Consider the following 20,299-nt stretch of genomic DNA (forward strand, 5'->3'; position numbering starts at 1 on the left):
TACACCCTGTATTTATGTTTCTTTAAAAATGTGTTTAGTCCCGGAGTACTAAAATTTACTAGGGGGGAATGTGACACCCCAGGGGTCTGGTTGCCACAGTAATAGAGATATTATGTCTGAGAGCAAGTGGGAGGTTTCTCTGGTCAGGATCCCTAAGCATGCAACATGGTCCGCCCAGACCTGGGAGTGGAGGAATCTGCCCTTATAAACTGGGTCTGGGGCGGGATTAGACAGAGTCAGAGCCTCGAGTTCAGTTCCAGACACAGGGAAAGTGAGAACAGGAGCTCTGTAGGAGCAGTAGCTGAAGTCCAGGGGCTGGAGCTGAGCAGAGCTCGCCCTGGATGAAGACACTAAAACCGGACACAGGAGTCCAAGGCTGTGGGGACTGATATACACCCAGCAGCAGAAACCAGCCGGCAGGGGATTCCAGGTCCTCTGGCCATAGAAGCCCGGAGGCTCAGTCACAAAGAAGGGACCAGCGCCGCCATCCAGGAGCGGAGGCTAACAGAAGGCCCCAAGTCACCAGCCATACGGGTGAGCACCACACGGTATACTCAGGGACGTGGGCTACTTGTAACCGCTGACAGCAAGGTAGCCAGGAAGAGTGCAGATAAACGGGGAGGCCTACAACTCCACCTGGCCAGGGGAACTCCTGCTTGCTCGCAGACTGACCAGGCCCCTTATACTAGCCAGTACTCCCGGGAGGGTCTGCCTTGTACCATCAGTAAAGACCCTAAACTGCACCTCCCGTCTCTGTGATTCCTTGCCGCTCCTGCACCATTAGCACTGGGACCCTCAGACCATCACTCTCATCATCTTCCACATTAGCTGCCCTGAGGCAATACTTCTCCCGTGGGGAGTCATCCCATACTCGGCTGCGCAAACAACATCAGCCTCAGCGGTCTGCAGCGCAGCGGCGGTCCCCACTGACCTCAATCCACGGGTGGCGTAGTCGGACACTTATTACAATACAAATAGACTGCCACTGGTTTGACCACCCTGGGCACGGACCGGGTCACCGCCACGGAGAACTACAACCCCTAGCGATCCGGCTCCGGGTATTCCCCCTGCACAGCAGCACAGCATAGGCCCAGGGGGCGAGTCAACTTTATATCAGGCAAAATTAAAAAGAGAAAGAAAATGTATTTTCCATCCATTAATAGCCGGGCCATCTCTCACTATATTTCCCTGTCACTTATGACTACAGTAGATGACATAGTAGAGAGGTTGTTCCTCTGGTTGTTGCTTAATAATTAGGACCTTTTTCATATTTTTTGTCTGGGTGTTTTACACCCATCGGTAGTCACTGGTAAATGTAATTTTAAAATTTTACTACCTTATCTGGGCATGTGCTGTGTGTGACATGGTCAGACACATCTTGTTTAATTTATGAAGGAGGGACTCTGAAACTCACAAAGCCAATGTGGACAATGCAAGAACTGCCAAAAATTATAAGGAAGAGGGATTCCGATACACTCTGCATTAGACATAAAGGAGGGCCTCGTACACATTCTGTTAAAATTGTTAGGTAGTGGGACTCCTAGACTCATAAAGCCTATGCACTAAGTAGAAGACCCCTAGAAGACACTTAGAGGAGAGCATCAGAAAAGATTTTTTTCCCATTTTTGAGGAGTGGGACTCCTAGATTAGCAAAGCCTGCGCATTATGTGCAAGGGCTGAAAAGCATTTACCCCTGGTGGGTATACATGTATATATGTAAGAGAATTGTATAGGTAGGGCTTATACACATCCTGTAAAAATTATGAAGGAGGGCATCATGCACACCCAGGAGAAATTAAGAGCGAGGGTTGCATGATGACCATCTAAAAATTATGAGTAAGGGCCACCTGATGATCCTTTAAAAATTTTGAGTGAGTGCCACCTGATGACCCTCTAAAAATTTTGAATGAGGAACACCTGATGACCCTCTAAAAATATTGAGTGAGGGCCGCATGATGACCCTCTTAAAATTTGGAGCGAGGGCTGCAGGATGAGCCTCTAAAAATTTGGAGCGAGAGCTGCCTGATAACCCTCTAAAAATTATGAACGAGGTCCACATGATGACCCTCTAAAAATTTGGAGAGAGGGTCTCATGCCTTGCGCATTTTAAATTAGTTATGTAATATACACTACCGTTCAAAAGTTTGGGGTCACCCAGACAATTTTTTTTTTCCATGAAAACTCATACTTTTATTTATCAAATGAGTTGCAAAATGATTAGAAAATATAGTCCAGAGATTGACAAGGTTAGAAATAATGATTTTTATTAGAAAGAATTATTTTCTCCTTCAAACTTTGCTTTCGTCAAAGAATGCTCCCTTTGCAGCAATTACAGCATTGCAGACCTTTGGCATTCTAGCTGTTAATTTGCTGAGGTAATCTTGAGAAATTTCATCCCATGCTTCCTGAAGCCCCTCCCACAAGTTGGATTGGCTTGATGGGCACTTTTTGCAAACCGTACGGTTAAGCTGCTCTCACAACAGCTCAATGGGGTTGAGATGTGGTGACTGCGCTGGCCACTCCATTACAGATAGAATACCAGCCGCCTGCTTCTTCCCTAAATAGTTCATACATAATTTGGAGGTGTGCTTTGGGTCATTGTCCTGTTATAGGAGGAAATTGATTCCAATCAAGCGCTGTCCACAGGGTATGTCATGGCGTTGCAAAATGGAGTGATAGCCTCCCTTATTTAAAATCCCATTTACCTTGTACAAATCTCCCACTTTACCAGCACCAAAGCAACCCCAGACCATCACATTACCTCCACCATGCTTGACAGATGGTGTCAGGCACTCTTCCAGCATCTTTTCAGTTGTTCTGCATCTCACAAATGTTCTTCTGTGTGATCCAAACACCTCAAACTTTGATTCCTCTGTCCATAAAACTTTTTCCAATCTTCCTCTGTCCAATGTCTGTGTTCTTTTTCCCATATTAATCCTTTCCTTTTATTAGCCAGTCTCAGATATGGCTTTTTCTTTGCCACTTTGCCCTGAAGGCCAGCATCCCGGAGTCGCCTCTTCTCTGTAGACGTTGACAATGGCGTTTTGCGTGTACTATTTAATGAAGCTGTCAGTTGAGGAGCTGTGAGGCAACGATTTCTCAAACTACAGACTCTAATGTACTTGTGTTGTTGCTCAATTGTGCAGTGGGGCCTCCCACTTCTCTTTCTATTCTGGTTAGAGCCTTTTTGTGCTCTCCTCTGAAGGGAGTAGTACACACCGTTGTAGGAAATCTTCAGTTTCTTGGCAATTTCTCACATGGAATATCCTCCATTTCTAAGAACAAGAAGAGACTGTCGAATTTCACATGAAAGTTCTCTTTTTCTGGCCATTTTGAGAGTTTCATAGAACAAGCAAATGTAATGCTCCAGATTCTCAACTAGCTCAAAGGAAGGTCAATTTTATAGCTTCTCAAATCAGCCAAACTGTTTTCAGCTGGGCTAAGATACTTGTGCAAGGGTTTTCTATGGTTTTCTAAACTTCCATTACTCTTCTTACACAGTTAGCAAACACAATGTACCATTAAAACTCTGGAGTGGTGGTTGTTGGAAATGGGCCTTTATACACCTATGTAGATATTGCAATAAAAACAAGACATTTGCAGCTAGAATAGTCACTTACCACACTAACAATGTATAGAGTGTATTTCTGATTCCTTTAATGTTAGCTTCATTGAAAAAAAATTTGCTTTTCTTTCAAAAATAATGAAATTTCTAAATGACCCCAAACTTTTGAATGGTAATGTATTATTATTATTTATTGTTATAGCGCCATTTATTCCATGGCGCTTTACATGTGAAAAAGGGGTATACATACAAAAACAATTACAATAATCTTGAACAAAGCATGATGGCAACTGGAAGAGGAGGAGCAAGGACCCTGCCCGCGAGTGCTCACAGTCTACAAGGGATGGGTGAGGTTAGAGCTGGTCGTGCAGTGGTATGGTTGGGCTAGGGTTACTGTAGGTTGCAGTCTTGTCGGAAGAGGTGGGTCTTCAGGTTCCTTTTGAATGTTTTCACGGTAGGCGAGAGTCTGATATGTTGGGGTAGAGAGTTCCAGAGTAGGTGGGATGCATGGGGAAAATCTTGTATGCGATTGTGGGAAGAGGAGATAAGAGGCGAGTAGAGAAGGAGATCTTGTGAGGATCAGAGATTGCATGCAGGTATGTATCGGGAGACTAGGTCACAGATGTATGGAGTTGACAGGATGTGGATGGCTTTGTATGCCATGGCTAGGGTTTTGAACTGGAGTCTCTAGACAATGGGGAGCCAGTGAAGAGATTGACAGAGAGGAGAGGCGGGGTAATAGCAGGGGGACAGGTGTATTAGTCGGGCAGCAGAGTTTAGGATAGATTGGAGGGGTGCGAGAGTGTTGGAAGGGAGGCCACAGAGCAGGAGGTTGCAGTAGTCGAGGCGGGAGATGATGAGGGCATGCACTAGTATTTTTGCAGATTCGTGGTTGAGGAATGTGCGGATCTGGGAGATATTTTTGAGTTGGAGTCGGCAGGAAGTGGAAAGGGCTTGGATATGTGGTTTGAAGGAGAGATCAGAGTCCAGGGTTACCCCAAGGCAGCGAGCTTGCGGGACTGGCGAGAGTGAACAGCCATTGACATTTATAGATAGGTCAGGTGGGGGGGGGGTGAATGAGATGGTAGAAAGATGATGAATTCATTTTTATCCATGTTAAGTTTTAAAAATCTAGCAGAGAAGAAGGATGAAATAGCAGATAGACATTGTGGGATTTTGGTTAGTAGGGGAGAGATATCAGGTCCGGAGAGGTAGATTTGTGTGTCATCAGGATAGAGGTGATAATGAAAGCCGTGAGACTCTATGAGCTGTCCCAGGCCAAAGGTGTAGATGGAGAAGAGTAGGGGTCCTAGAACTGAACCTTGGGAGACACCAACAGATAGGAGGCGAGATGATGTTGATGTTGTTGCATTGCACAAGATCGCCCTCCATGAAGAAGTATTGGACAAGATTTTTTTTTTATCATGGTTGTGGAACAAAGAAATACGAACATCGGCCTCTAGGAGATTCCACTGCTGTAGCCTGGAGCAGAGCAGATCTTAGCAGGGATCGTTGCTGCATCGCTGTGTGGTCGCTGGTGAGATGTCAAACAGTCAGATTTTCCCAATGACGCAGCAACAATACGGCGATCCGTAGCGACCTATATAACGATGCAACGATGCAACGCAAATGCACACCTATGTGTCTCAGTTCTGAGTCCCCAACGAGGTCGTTGGTAAGGTGTCAAACACACCCATGCATGCTACCCAGCGGGACCTCAACGATCAGAAAATGGTCCAGGCCATTTCCACAAGACCAGCGATCTCACAGCAGGGGCCTGGTCGCTGCTACGTGTCAAACGTAGCGAGATCGCTGCTGACGTCGCTGTTGCATCACAAAACTTGTGACTCAGCAGCGATCTCGCTTAGTGTGACAGGGGCTTTAGGCAGATTCAAATCTCTGACAATATTGTTCTGTTCACCTTGTGTTATGAGGTGTGGTTCAGTTGAGGTTGCTGACAGATATTCTGGGTCATGAGAGGAAGATTCTTCATGACACAAGCGCCCTCTTATTCCTCACTTGACTGGACAGAAAATGTTTCTGGTGCTTTTGGAACCAGCAGTTCTTCTGTATGTGGTACTGGGTGTATTGCAGATGGAATGTTTCGATACTGTAAAGTCCACTTCTTCTGTGAAACTTATTTCCTAATGGGGGGCACCATGCAGAAATAACAATTGATAGTTTAATCGGATGACTCTCTCCAGAGCATTGGGACTGCAATAAGCAAGATTGCCTCTTCTCACGCAACCACTGGGTAAGATGTGATGCACATATATTACAGCATATGTGTGGAGCCCAACTCTTGTCCTGATTTCCTATTCTGCAGCCAAAATACAGGTTGTAGGCTTCACTTATCACGGTAGTCAAGTTTTGCCTTTGTGGCGCAAAAGTGACTTTTCCGCATATGTAGCAAAAACTATCCACTTTGTTAATGCAAGAAGGAGGCATATTGGGGAAAACATATAGAAACATATCAGTATGCTAAGAAAGTAAGCTAAGAAATCCTAAAAGTAGGTGATGCCACTGTAATTAGGATTACAACATCAGAGATGAGTTGGCATTTTTTGATTGGTCACCCTAAGATGATAGAATTCTGAAGGCTCAATAGACTAAATACATGATGAAATAGACTAGCTACTAACAATGCTATAAGGATGATGAAATAATAAAGACACAATTTTTCTATAAGCCTGCATGAAAGGTATCATAAGTAATTACAATTTCCTCTGGATCTTGAAAATTATATTCAATCAGCAAATTTTATTAGTTTTCAGCACCACAAAAATAGTTGAGTTCAACTGTTTTTGTCTGTGAACCAATTTGGCTGTAGAAAAGTGCAATAATAAAAAAATACACATATTTGGTATCGCTGCTTTCGTAAAAGTCAAATCTATAAAAATATAAAGTAACTTAACCCGATTGGTAAACTGTGCATTGATAAAAAAAATCGAAACGCCAGGATTAAATTTTTTTTGGCTGCTGCAACACTGCAATAAAATGCAATAAGAGGGGATCAAAACACTGTAGCTACTTCAAAATAATATCACTAAAAGCATCAGCTCAGATCACAAAAAATAAGCCGTCATATAGCTCCACCGCCCGAAAATTGAAAACGTTACTGGTCTTGGAAAATGACAACAGAAGTGATTTTTTTTTTAATTTCCGTTTTTTTTTTCACCACTTAAATAAAAATGAAAACAATACATGTTTGGTATCTGCATAATCGTAGTGACCTGGACAATCATATTGCCAGGTCACTTTTATCGTATAGTAAACATGGTAAATAAAAAACTTGAAAAATAATTGCAGAATTGCGCTTTTTTGCTATTTTGCCACACTTGGAATTAGTTTTTCTCTTTCCAGTACATCACATGATAAAATGAATGGTGTCATTCAAAATTACAATTTTTCCCCCAAAAACAAGCCCTTATATTGCCATGTGGACAGAACAATAAAAAACTTATAGCTCTTGGAAGAAGAGGAGGAAAAAACAAAAGTGCAAAAATGGAAAATCGCCTTTCAGGAAGGGGTTAACACAAACACAGTCGTAGTCATTTCAAAGTGACCTCCACGTACAGTATATAGCTATGAGTAAACATATGGCATCCATTCTTCACGGCTGTTGTTCACATACAAACACCCACACTACTTATTCATTAAGACTGACGCTTCATTTAATTGTCTTCATGAGGGGTGTCCGAGAATAAGATGTGCTAAAATTCTGTAAGAGGCGCATCTTATCAGTGGCCTGCACCTCTGTACGCCTCGCCAGAAATATTACGCCAGTCAAAGACTAGAGAAACATTTCTGGCATAAGAAGCACAGACAATTTTCATGAATTTGATGGACTGGCGTAGCCTCAACTCTTCCCATCTCGACTGCACAGTTACTTGCTGGCTGAAATTGGCGTGGAAGCACCCAAAGTAAAAAAAATTGCACATTTCAGGTTGTCTTACCACAGTTTTGAATCAGAGCCTATCTTTTCATTTCAGTTGAAGTGTTTCTTTACTTTTTCTCTCTATTTCTATTGCTAAGCTGTGAGGTGTGACATACTTTGACAATACAGATGTTGTGCTGCATTCCCTGCTTTGGCTTTTATATAGGCTATCGTAGGCTGTACTCTAGTACGTGATAATAGCAGGTAGAGATTGCTTCGTGCAACCCCAGTCCATGGTCTATGACAGTGCTCTCTGGCTAGGGACAGGAGCTATGCAAATTTCCTAAGCTTCCAGGTTCCCTGGTGTGGTGTTTAATTGGGCCGCCTAGTGTAGCATCATGAGAGCTGTGAAAATCATAAGGTGAGCATGAGATCCTAGAGGATAAGGAATACTAGAGATTAGCAAAATGACTCTCAGGGCCCTGGTCTAAAGGCCATGCTGGTAGTTTGTGACAGCTCAACCAGAGCACTGCATATTTCCTACTACCTGCTAGTATCCTAGACACTTCTTATGATTAGTAAGTCAGTGACGTAATAACGTAATCATGGCGTTGCAAGAACCAGCTAATTAGAAGAGGTGTCCAGGATACTGGCAGGTAGTAGGAAGTTCACAGAGTCACGGACTACTAATGTGGGTACTAGACTAAGGTTCTGCAAATCATTTTGCTCATTTTGCTCAACTCTGGAAAATATCTTAACTGGTCCATAAATTTTATCAGTAATTCTGCTACAGTTATTCTGTTTTTTTTTGGCAGCAGCCTCCCTTTGTGCTATATGAAATATAGTCCTTGAGTTGTCCTGTTCAATCAGTTTGGTGTAATATTCTTCTTTCTAGTTGTATCTGTATCTAGAAGAGCTAGCTGACAATCAATATGACTGCCATCATTGTCGACTCAAGAGACGATACTCTACTTTTTGAAACTCCTGAATAACACATTTGCTTACTAGCACAGTATTACATGACTTTTGGCAGATAACTGCATAATAAGACAGATCTGTCATTGTGGAGTTTGGGAGAACTTGTTGACAGCACTTGAAACAGATATCACTGCAGCAGCGCTTGGCTGTCGATCAGCTAATTTTTAAACATTCCTGTCACCAGGACTGGCCCCTCTACATTACTGTGTCTTACCGATGTCCTAATAATGCTTAAGTAATGTGTACAATTTTCACCACTAAACAGAGTGCGAAGCTGTCAATTATTGGTGTGGAAGGTATTTTACACCTTGCAGTTATGGACCTGTTTTATATTTATTATTTGCCAAAGGCAATAAAATCCCTATGCTAATGACTGTGATTTAAAAATTAGCTTTTATTCTATATAAAGTACTTAAGGAAATTTCTAAACTCTATATTAAAAACACAGATAGTGATTTTTGGCTTGCTGAGGGTATGTACTCTCTCTCTCTGTTGGCAGTTAGCAAACTTCTGAATGCTTCCCAGCAAAGTTATTAGAGCCACATGTCTAATTGCTACACACATTACGTCTGCAGTCCATCATCATAATAGATAGCATCATAACTCTGACCCACAATCACATTTGCTGATTAAAAAGTGAATAAACTCATAGCCTCCGAGACCCCAACTTGTTTCACCAATCTGGCAACATCAGGGGAATGAGGCTGTAATGTCATATACACTGCTCAAAAAAATAAAGGGAACACTCAAATGACATATCCTAGATCTGAATGAATGAAATATTCTCATTGAATACTTTGTTCTGTACAAATTTGAATGTGCTGACAACAAAATCACACAAAAATCATCAATGGAAATCAAATTTATTAACCAATGGAGGCCTGGATTTGAAGTCACCCCCAAAATTAAAGTGGAAAAACACACTACTGGCTGATCCAACTTTGATGTAATGTCCTTAAAACAAGTCAAAATGAGGCTCAGTATTGTGTGTGGCCTCCACGTGCCTATATGACCTCCCTACAATGCCTAGGCATGCTCCTGATGAGGTTGCGGATGGTCTCCTGTGGGATCTCCTCGCAGACCTGGACTAAAGCATCCGCCAACTCCTGGACAGTCTGTGGTGCAACGTGATGTTGGTGGATACAGCGAGACATGATGTCCCAGATGTGCTCAATTGGATTCAGGTCTGGGGAACGGGCGGGCCAGTCCATAGCTTCAATGCCTTCATCTTGCAGGAACTGCTGACACACTCCAGCCACATGAGGTCTGGCATTGTCCTGCATTAGGAAGAACCCAGGGCCAACCGCACCAGCATATGGTCTCACAAGGGGTCTGAGGATCTCATCTCGGTACCTAATGGCAGTCAGGCTACCTCTGGCGAGCACATGGAGGGCTGTGCAGCCCTCCAAAGAAATGCCACCCCACACCATTACTGACCCACTGCCAAATCGGTCATGCTGAAGGATGTTGAAGGCAGCAGATCGCTCTCCACAGCGTCTCCAGACTCTTGTCACGTCTGTCACATGTGCTCAGTGTGAACCTGCTTTCATCTGTGAAGAGCACAGGTCGCCAGTGGCGACTTTGCCAATCCTGGTGTTCTGTGGCAAATGCCAAGCGTCCTGCACGGTGTTGGGCTGTGAGCACAACCCCCATCTGTGGACGTCGGGCCCTCATACCACCCTCATGGAGTCGGTTTCTAACCATTTGTGCAGACACATGCGCATTTGTTGCCAGCTGGAGGTCATTTTGCAGGGCTCTGGCAGAGCTCCTCCTGTTCCTCCTTGCACAAAGGCGGAGGTAGCGGTCCTGCTGTTGGGTTGTTGCCCTCTTACGACCCCCTTCACGTCTCCTGGTGTACTGACCTGTCTCCTGGTAGCGCCTCCAGCCTCTGGACACTACACTGACAGACACAGCAAACCTTCTTGCCACAGCTCGCATTGATGTGCCATCCTGGATGAGCTGCACTACCTGAGCAACTTCTGTGGGTTCTAGAGTCCATCTCATGCTACCATGAGTGTGAAAGCACAACCAACATTCAAAAGTGACCAAAACATCAGTCAGAAAGCATTGGTACTGAGATGTGGTCTGAGGTCCCCACCTGCAGAACCACTCCTTTATTTAGGGTGTCTTGATAATTGCCAATAATTTCCATCTATTGTCTATTCCATTTGCACAACAGCATGTGAAATTGATTGTCAATCAGTGTTGCTTCCTAAGTGGACAGTTTGATTTCACAGAAGTTTGATTTACTTGGAGTTATATTCTGTTGTTCAAGTGTTCCCTTTATTTTTTGAGCAGTGTATATTCAGGCCATCAATAGAAAATGTTAGAAAGTTTAAGATTGTGTTCGCACTCCTGTTAAACACTTCCATTGTCCTGTCTCATTATAGGAAAGGAACAATGGAAATCAGCTAAGGACGGGTTCATCATAAAACACACCCGAGCAAAGCCCGACTGACTATAATAAGCTCCATCAACTTTCTGTCAAGATTGCTATCATATTTCAAATCTAAGTTATTTTTCTTATAAATTCCCGATCAGACCAGTTTATCACTGTTCCTCTCTACCCTCGAGCCAAGGCATGTCACATCTTTGAACTTCACAATGTGCCGTTGACCGAGGGCACAAAGGAACATGTTAAAATGGGCTTCCTTCATAGTTCACTCTGTAAAGGACTTTCCCGTTCAATCTCCTATATATCATTTTATTAATATAATCTCAGTTGCTGCTCTGGTCTGTGTTTACCGGCTGCAGCGGTTACTTCATTTTTGTAGCTCATGTGACTGCGACAACCAATTAGTTCAACGGCTCATGCTGACATAACCGGAATCAGTGCTCAATAAATCCGTCAGCTCACCATGCAGAATAAAAAGCACTTACATTGCTCTATTGGGGGAAAAATAAAAACGTAACGGTCTTGAAAAATGGCGACACAAATAAAATATTTTCTTTTACAAAATTCAGGGTTTTTTAAGCTCTTAAATAAAAAATAATCTATGCAACTTTAGTATCAACATAGTTGTACTGATCTGTAGAATTATGTTTCCAGGTAATTTTTTACCATACAGAGAATACCGTCAAAACACCTCCAACCCCAAAAATAATAGCAGAATTGTGTTACCAAGCATGCAAGAAGGTGTGTTCGAATAATTGGCCCCGCAATGAAATACGAAGCACCTGTATTTGGTTTGAACAGTCAGTCATTCTGTGCTAACGTACAAATAAAGCTGCACTTTGTAGTGCTATAGCACGTCCTGGACCCTTGTGTTGTTCAACATCTTTATCAATAATTTAGATGAAGGATTTGAGGGTAAATTGGTTAAATTTGCTGATGACACAAAGCTTGGAGGGATAGCTAATACTAGAGAAGAGAGAGAGAGAGGATTCAAAAAGATCTAAACAATCTGAGCAGCAACTAACAGAATGGTTTTTAACAAGGGGAAATACAAAGTCCTACATCTGGGCAAGAAAAATTAAAAAAGCATATACAGAATGGGAGGAATAGGGCTAAGCAACAGCACATGTGAAAAAGACTTGGGTATACTAATAGATCACAGACTGAACATGAGTCAACAGTGTGATGCAGCAGCAAAAAAGGCAAACACAGTTCTAGGTTGCATTAACAGAAGCATACAGTCTAGATCATGTGGAATAATTTCCCCCCTCTACTTCTCTTTGTTCAGACCTCATCTAGAATACTGTGTCCAGTTCTGGGCACCACATCTTAAAAAAGAAACTGGAGTAAGTTCAGAGAATAACGACCAAAATGGTGACCGGTCTGCAAACAGTGATATATGAGCAATGGTTAGAGGATTTGGGAATGCTTAGCTTGCAAAAGAGAAGAGTGAGAGGAGACTTAATAGCTGTCTACAAATATCTCAAGGGCTGTCACATTGTAGAGGGGTCAGCTTTATTCTCATTTGCACAAAGACAGACTAGAAGCAATGGGATGAAACTGAATGGGAGAAGATACAGATTAGATATTAGAAAAAACTTTTTGACAGTGAGGGTGATTAATGAGTGGAACAGGCTGCCATGAGAGATGGTGAGTTCTCCTTCAATGGAAGTCTTCAAACAGAGGATGGACAGACATCTGTCTGAGATGGTTTAGTGAATCTTGCATTGAGCAGGGGGTTGGACTAGATGACCCTGGAGGTCCCCTCCAACTCTAACATTCTATGATTCTATGTCATTCTGTGATGACAGAGTCCCTTTAAGAAAAACATAATTTCTTCTAGGTATATTTGTACACCATTTTTGAAGGAGCTCAGCAGGTAGATTGTTCCAAACATCTTGGAGAACTAACCACAGATCTGTGGAAGTAAGTTTGTACAAATTCTTCTGTCTCGTCATGTAATCCCAGACAGACTTGATGATGTTGAGATCAGGGTTTTGTGAGTACATATCACATGCCCACTAAGCTTCTTTTTTACTCAGCATAAACTGCCCTGTGGTGCATGTTTTAAATTCGCCACATGTCAATTTCTCTTGCGAGTTCACTGATTTTTTTGTGCAGATTTTACCCATAGACTTGCACTAAATGAGAAAAATCAGCAGGTAAAAAATGCACATGCATTTTTAGTGCGCTTCCCGCAGTGGAAATGCATCAAAGGCTCATTTAATCCGCACATAGGATCATAGAATCATAGAATGTTAGAGTTGGAAGGGACCTCCAGGGTCATCGTGTCCAACCTCCTGCTCAAAGCAGGATTCGCTAAATCATCTCAGAAAGATGTTGGTCCAGCCTCTGTTTGAACACTTCCATTGAAGGAGAACTCACCACCTCTCATGGCATCCTGTTCCACTCACTTATCACTCTTACTGTCAAAAAGTTTTTTCTAATATCTAAACTGTATGTTCTCACTTTCAGTTTCTTCCATTGCTTCTCTTGTTTCCATGTGCAAATGAGAATAAGGATGATCACTCTATACTGTGACATCCCTTCAGATATTTGTAGACAGCTATTAAGTCTCCTCTTAGGTTTTTTTTTTGTAAGCTAAACATTCCAAGATCCTTTAACTGTTCCTCGTGGCACATAGTTTGCAGTTTGCTCACCATCCTGGTAGCTCTTCTGTGAACTTGCTCAAATTTTATTATGTCTTTTTTAAAATGTGTTGCTCAGAACTGGACACAGTATTCCAGATGAGGTCTGACCCAAAGAGGAGTAGAGGTGGATAATTACTTTATGTGATCTAAACTCTTTGCTTCTCTTAATACATCCCAGATCTGTGTTTGCCTTTTTTTGCTGCTGCATCACACTGCTGACTCATGTGCAATCTGTGATCTATTAGTATACCCAAGTCTTTTTCACATGTGCTGTTGCTTATTTCTATTCCTCCCATTCTATTTTTCTTGCCCAAATGTAGAATCTTGCATTTCTCCCTGTTAAATACCATTCTATTAGCTGCCCATTGTTCAAGCTTATGTGGATCCTTCTGAATTCTTTTCTGTCTTCTCTAGTGTTAGCTATCCCTCCTAGCTTTGCGTCATCTGCAAATTGGATTAGTTTACCTTCAGTTCCCTTATCTAGATCATTTATAAAAATGTTGAACAAGACTGAGGCCAGGACACAGCCTTGTGGTACCCCACTTGAAACACTCTTCCAATTGGATTTGCAATCATTTATTACCACTCTTTGAGTACAATCACTGAGACAGATATGAATCCACCTAACAGTAGCCTTTTCAATCCCATACTTGGTAATTTTTTCAGTATGGATAGTATGAGATTCTTTATAAAATGCTTGGCTGAAGTCGAGATATACTATATCTACCACATTTCCCTGATCCACCCAGTCAGTGATTCTATCATAGAAGGAAATTAGCTTAGTCTGGCATGACTTGTTTGCTACAATCTCATGCTGTCTCTGGTTAATTACTATATTCTTATCCAAATACTTACATACATGTTGTTTAATAATTTGTTCAAAGATATTTCCTGGTATTGAAGTAAGACTCACTGGCCTGTGATTTCCTGGCTCCATCTTCTTTCTTTTTTGAAAATAGGGGCAACATTTGTTCTTCTCCAATCTTCTGGGACTTCTTCTGTTCTCCAGGAATTTTCAAAGATTCTAGCTAGTGGTTCTGCAATTTCCTCTGCTATCTCTTTCAGTACCCTAGGATGTAATTCATCTGGACCAGGAGATTTAAATTAATTTAAATTAGCAAAGTGTTCCGTAACCATCTCTCTGTTTATAGATAGTGTGGATTATTTTATTCCTTCTATAGTACAGTGAAGATCAGTTGATGTTACATTTGCTTTCTTAGAGAACACAGATGTAAAATAGTAATTTAAAAGTTTTGACCATGTCACCCTTTTCATCCTGTAAAAATCCTATGACACCTTTGACTTATCTTTTTCTTTTGACATTCCCCCAAAATACTTTTTTTATTGCTTTTGGTCTCCCTTGCAAGCCTTACTTCATTACGGGCTTTAGCTCTTCTAATGCTTGCCCTGCATTACCTGCAGACAGCATTATATTCTTCTTTATCTATGCTCCCCTTTCCATTTGTTATATTTTTTTTTCCTTTTTAGCAAGTGTATAAGTTCTGTGTTCATCCATCCTGTTCTCTTTAAATGCTTCCAATTCTTCCTTCTTCTTGGGATTGTTATTGATTGTGCAGTGAGAATTCCATTTAGCAAAATCTCCCATCCTTCTTGGACAGTTTTGTCCTTTAGACCATCAAGCCATTGGACCTTCCCTGCCCTTTTTAAAATCTGAGTTTCTGAAGTCCAACCTTAAAGCCTGAGTCCTCACAAGTCTTCCTCCTCTTGTAATCCAAAAAATTTGAGGATAGCATGATCGCTGCCTCCTAAATTCCTAGCCATCTTTACTTCTTCAACCATTTCCTCCCTGTTGATAAGAATTAGGTCCAAGATGGCAGATCCTCTTTTTCTCTATTCTCCCTTTTGAAAGATAAAGTTGTCAGTGAGAGAAGATAAGAATTTTCTGGACCCATTACTGTTGCATCTTTGATTAGGGCACCTGGAAGACAGCACACTTCTCGTGATGTGATGTCCAGTTGGCAGATAGCGACTTTTGTTCCTCTCAGGAAGGAATCCCCCAAGACCACCACTCTCCTTTTCTTCTTCACCACAGCGCTACTTTTTCTCTCTTCAAGAGGCTTCTGATTGCTTACTGGAATGTTCTTTGTAGGTAAAGCACTTTTTTGATGTACATCTTCGTAGTTGTCCTGCGTGAGAGCCTGGTAGCGGTTCTTCATCGATATGGGTGCTGACTGCCTCCTCATCCTTCTGCTTCTTTGTGTCACATGCTTCTGCAGGTACATTGAAAGGTGCTTCTCTACGAACATTCTGAATAGTTATTTCTACTCTGTAATTAGCTTCTGCAGGAACGCTGAAAAGTTCTTCTCTTGCAACGTTCGAAAGAGATTCTTCTGCTATGTCAAGGAAATCTTCATCTTCTTTGATGAGCTTCCGTGTAGCTATTCTCTCTTGAAGACTTTGCACCTTTTGCTCTAACAGAGTCACAAGCTTGCATTTCTGGCACGTAAAGTTTGTTTTTACCTCTGGCAAGTCTGTAAACATATAGCACACATTGCAGCACACCACGTGGGTAATCTCCTTCTCCATGTTGAACAAAATAAATTGTTGTTGAATTGTTGTAAAGACTCACAGCGACTCTTCACTCTTCCCAGAATGCACCGGAAATATGCAAATTACCTTCCTCCAGCTTCAATTCCTGGTTTGTCGATTTCCTTCAAGCTGCTTGATTCAGCTACACCCAAAGATCTTCAGACGCACAGCGACTCTTCACTCTTCCCAGATTGCACGGGACATATGCAAATTACCTTCCTCGAGCTTCAATTCCTGACTGTATCAAAGTCAAAGCCAAATTCCACAACATATTAAAAACAAAGCAGCTTTGTTTAAAACATGACACATCAATCAAAGACAAACAATGCAGCGTCAAGAACGCTATAAAAAAGGAAGCAACCTAATTTACTTAATAGGTAAAGAAATGCTGCCAAACATCTGCAACATCAAAAACTCACCAAAATCTCATTTTGGGAACATAGCCTTAGCCTTCATTCACACTTCTGTGAAGTTTCTTTTAGTGTTTTTGGTCAGTGTGTCAGTTTTTACCATCAGAGTGTGGTCTGAGTTACATCAGTTTTCCACAGATGGAAATAGAAAAAAAAAGAAATAAAAATCCTTATTGTAAGGCCACGGCCCCACTATCAGTATTTGGTCAGTATTTTCCACTCCTGAGAAAAAATACTGACCGAATACTGACCAAATACTGATAGTGGGGCCGTGGCCTAAGGATGAGTGGGTGTCCTAGAGGTCAGAACCCCACCTATCAGGTTATGGAATGTTCTAATGATATGGAATTATTATCAATTGCCACTAGGAAGGTTAGGGCCCAAAAACTGAAGAAAATGACAGAGACGCAAATTGCATAACTAAACAGGCACCTACACCTCTGGATCTGTAGCAAGAAGTGGATGGATGTTTCCACTTTACTGCCGTACTATTTTGGATCATTGGCAAAGAGAACAGGTGCTGTAATGTAAAAAATCTAAATAACGACTAAAAACTTAAAAAACCCTGTCATAGTGTGTCATACAACCTATATCCAGATATTTGTTGAGGCACGTATGCTATTGCATTGCCCGCTGAGTCATTTGCTCTGGGAGGATGAGGACATCTGTGCAAACTTGGTCAAAGGGTTGAAATCCACAATAATTCTCTGAAAAAATAAAGGAATAGATTGGCACAGATCCGGAGGAGATGGAGAAAGTAATTTCTCCATCTCCTCCATTGCCGGGTCTGTGGTAATCGCACTGCACTGAGATGATATCCGAGTGCAGTTCGATGTTTAGCACGTACCCATAGACTTGTATGGGTGAGTACGATTCAATTATTGAATGCACTAGCATCATGCTGCAATTGTTCTCCGAATCGGCATGAGAAACTAATGGCAGATCTGAGCTGCCCCATAGAATATCACTGGTCCGAGTGCTATACTATGTTTTATCGCACAGCACTCAGCAATGTTATGCGCTTGTGTGAGTGAGTGCTTAGATGGAGAAATTGTGCAGCTGACTCAGGACTCAGGCAATAAGAGCGATTCCTCGCCCGGTCCTAGTGATCGTGTGATCGCCGGGTGTCAGGATGGAGCAGGGGCTGCCGGGTCTGATCCACATCAGCTATGGAGGTGCCAACAGGAGGCGGAATTTGCCCTATGTGGCTTATATGGCTGCTCCAGTTACTGAGCAAATCAGTAAGAACAAGATGTGTTAATGTTTCCTGACTTATTCTACCACCTTATGGGGGCACAATGTGTGAAATAGGTAAAACGTAAAGAAAAGGCAATAAATAAAACAATATTCAAAAAGAGGCAAGCCACTACTAGTCCAAACCATTGTTTTAACCCCCCATATGTCCGATATATACAATTATTTGTAATGTATTGGGGGTAACACAATATAAAATGTTGTTTTTTCAGTCTTTGTGGTCATAAAAAAAAATAGAAAAAAATATGTAAAACAAACATGTATTTCCTTTTTCAATTAATATTTTCACTTATATTTTAAAAAATAAAAAAACATAAATATAAAAATGCCATAAATGATAGGCCTAAAGAATTAAGAATTGAAGAGGAAGCAAATATGTTGTTAATAACCGAACAAGAAAATCATTTTGAGAAAGCTCAAATTGAAAAAAGAAATGTGCCTGGTCATGATTGGGGTTTAATTGGTTAAATAATGAGTCTCTTCACATATTGACTTTACAGGAAGCAAGAAAGCAAATGACAATTATTCTTACTCCATATACACTGAAGGCTCCATCATATGTATACATCACACATCTCACATCACATGACTTTAGTGTCACCATTATTCACTGCTGCCGTTTTCCAAACATCAAATAATTTGGGAGGACGTCAGAAAAGAGCAAGCTGAGGTTTTATTACAAGTGTAAAATCCCATTCACTGATAAAACCTAAAGCAAAAAGTCTATAAATGTATGACATATTGTATTACAATCATGGAAACAACATGGCTGCTTTTCCAAATAACACTAACAAGAGTAAGGATGAAAACTATAAAGATGGATAATAAAGTAATACACTGTATCTCCTTATAATATTATTAGATTGCGCTTTCCCTTTAAATCTATCACCGCATCATCATGGCATGTGCCGCAACCAACAACCAATCGCATCGCAGGATTTGAACTTATAGCAAGAAAAAACCTGTCAGTTGGTGCCAGTCTGCGATAGCTCTATTAGAGATAGGACCGGCTCCTTATTGATCGATAGAAGCGACTCTTTTTTGGATTTATACCCGGATTATTACCTGCTCATTGATTTACACCCGGATTGTTACCTGCGGATTGATTTACACCCGGATTGTTACCTGCGGATTGATTGACAGCCGCTGCCTGCCGCTCTACAGAGGTGAGTATCACTGTGTGATGAAGAAGCTGCAGATTTATGTCATCCCGGATTCTGACAGTTGGGATCTATATTATCAGAAAACTGAAATTAATTGGATATAAAAAAGCAAATGATTTCCCCATAAAAACCCAAATATAGATAACGGGGTGATTATGGATAAATAGGGTAAGAATTGGTGACTTTAAATAAATATAAAATTGTGGATAATGATGTGTAAATATTAATCTGTAAACCACTGGGCCACATATTTCTCCAAGATATCGCCAGATCTAATATTTAGAAGTGCATGGTCATTATTAGCCTGTATATCATAGTTATATCACACTATAGTGGAGATATGAAGAATATTGCACTGGATCATCAGTTACTATACAGGGAGGTACCGGATATATACAGAGGTTTATATGGCGGATCACACTACAGTCAGTACAATGTAGATGATTTTTTCTTATCATAAGACATAAAATCAATCTGTGTAGACATATACAAGCGGTGAAAAGTTTTTTCCTTTATAAGTAGAAAATAGGGTTTGCTTTGTTTTCTAGATACAGCGCCACTTCTGTCATTGGGTCATGTTGGGTATTACAACTAAGCAGTAATTGAGTCAGTGAAGCTGCAATAGTGCAGCACATGTAATGGAGTTAATCTATGGGTTACACATTAGGTTGTCAGTAGAACTCTATGGGTATGTAGATATGTTGAATATGACATGTTCAGTCTGCATCAAAAACCTGTCTGTTGGCAAGAAAAATCCTACATAAAAAGCTTGTATTTTTGCATGTTTTTGTGAGCTATCTTGATGCATTTTTTATGTGTTTTTTTCCCCATTCATCAAAGTGGGTGATAACCTCTGAAAGAACTGACATGCTGCAGATCTGAAACTGCTTCAAGTCTGCAAGGAAAAAAATAAGCAGCGTGTGCACAAGATTTCAGACATCTCATAGACTTTACCAGAACAGCAAAATGCTGCGTTTTTCTTAGGAAAAATGTGCCAAAAATTTCACATGTGAACATACCCTAATAGGGGGTCTTTAAAAAAAGTTATACCTCACATATTCATGTTTTAACCTTTTCTGTATGTTTCCAGGAAGAAGAGGAAGGATGGCCATGAGGAAGCGGAAGAGAGAACTGATCGCCCAGTATGAAGAGGAGTGGTAAGTAGATGAGGTTACATCACTGCAGCCATCACCCTCCATACACCAGCAGATCCATAGTGACCATTACATCTCACCGCTACACAGATTTACACCATTTACAGCACAGAACTAATATCAGATCCTCCATGAGGAGATCACCCATCAGGATGTAAGTGCTGGACTGCTGGTACAGAAACGCTCACACTCGCTTTTCTGATGGATATTTTGGATACAACAGATCACTATGGAATTAGAGAAGTAGTCGCCACTATTTGTGAATCACGGGTTCCCATACAATTTTACATTTGTTGCATTGC

This window comes from Phyllobates terribilis, unplaced genomic scaffold (assembly GCF_046119375.1).
Source record: "Phyllobates terribilis strain yellow unplaced genomic scaffold, ASM4611937v1 Scaffold_2__4_contigs__length_985480577, whole genome shotgun sequence".
Lineage (NCBI taxonomy): Eukaryota > Metazoa > Chordata > Amphibia > Anura > Dendrobatidae > Phyllobates > Phyllobates terribilis.